This window comes from Camelina sativa, chromosome 8, assembly GCF_000633955.1.
Source record: "Camelina sativa cultivar DH55 chromosome 8, Cs, whole genome shotgun sequence".
Taxonomy (NCBI): Eukaryota; Viridiplantae; Streptophyta; class Magnoliopsida; order Brassicales; family Brassicaceae; genus Camelina; species Camelina sativa.
Window position 1 is genome coordinate 21,595,879 of NC_025692.1, and position 1,787 is coordinate 21,597,665.

Sequence of the window (1,787 nt, forward strand, 5' to 3'; positions counted from 1 at the left end):
AACTAAAATTCAACAAAGTAATATATTCCATTCTGATATTCAAAGCCAAAATGCTTTTAGGGCATATTAATCATTTGTATATCCTTTGTGTGTGTGTATTTTTCCCCCCTACAATTTGTTTTAATATAAATATTTGTGAATGATTTAACCTTTTTCTTTTTTGAATGATTTTAACCTTAAGTTCGGCTAGGAGGCATATGGAAGATGCTGAATATTGTTTTCAAAAAAAAAAAAATTATTCATCCTAGTCCTAGTAATTAGTAATAAAGCCAAATGTATATATAGAGAAGAGATGTTATCTTTTTGCACAGAATCACATTCACATGTTCAATTTTTCCTTATATCTCCTTAAGGTTGTATTGTTTCGTTTCATCGCTTATGATAAGTTCCATTCAGATTCGTGTGCCTTTTTAAGAATTTTGGGTATCTTATGAGAAAAACTATGAGGATCAAAAAGGGAGATAAAGCTGTAGCAGCCTTAGAACTAGAAAGTACAGCATCACTCAATTCATAATAATTCAATAGCACAATTGAACAAGTATACTTATGTTCTTGGCAATAAGTCAAACAATATCATCTTCGATACTTAACTCCATTAAATAATTAGTATTACCACAATTGCATAATATTATAGTTCAACTGTCATCATATTCAAATCTTGAGTTTTTTTTTCACCATTACAATTAATACAAGATGTATCGCAATGTCTCTCAGTACGACTCACGCTGAACTTGATTGTTCCAGTACTAATATTATCCAATGGCTCTATTACTAAATATGATCCTTCTCTTATAAGAACAACGTTTGCCTAAGTAATTGTGTTTTAGATTCTCTTACAAACTAAAACAAAACAACAGCAATTTCCTTTATACAAAACCCAATAAATTGAAAAGAGGCAGTTTTTTTTTTTAATATAGTAAAAGTAATTATTACTTCCATTTAAGGAAATTAGGCCTGTTAAGTCTCATCTCACAATATTTTCCATTAACTGCACAATTTGATAGCTAGCTTTTTCTTTTCTTTCTGGGGTCTACTCCTCTCTTTTTTCAGTAGACAATTTTAAGTAATTGCTTATAGTCTGGTCCTGTAATCATCACTCTTCTCAGTAATGCAGAACACTTGAACTTGAAACGTCTCCAAAACAACATAATAAAAAATAAGAAAAAATAAACAAAAATAGTTAAAAATATAAAGTCAAAGTCTCGCTTTCAAACATACACTCTCTCCTCTGTAGTATTTATCTGCACATAGATAGAAAAACTAATACAAAAATGGGAATCAAACAGTCTTTGCATTTATTGTGAGCACACACATATATGTATACGATAGTGACATTGGAGAATAATCAATCCATCATGGTCTTCCTCTTTGCTTTTGAGACCAAACAATATACATGTGCATATACTCAAGAAAACTAAAAATATTGCATTTTTATGTTTTCTTGCATATATAGCCAAAGAATGATGTCTTTCTGTGTAGACACATCTTACTCTCTAGGTACTTGCATCTTATTTTGAGAGATCAGAATAAACCAAAGTTTGGATCTTTTTATAGTTTTCTTCCAACTTTTGTTTTTTCTTTGGTTGGAGTTTTCTTCTTCCAACCATGGACATGTTTTCATCTCATTCCTTGTCCTATAAACTAACCTCTTTGTCTACTGAAGCAAGTGCTTCTTCTGGTAACACTCTCAGTACTATCCAAGGTTTCAGTGGCTTCAACAATGTAACTTCCAGTCTTTGTACACACACAGAGACTCACAAGAATAAGAAAAGAAGAGGCCTTCCTGG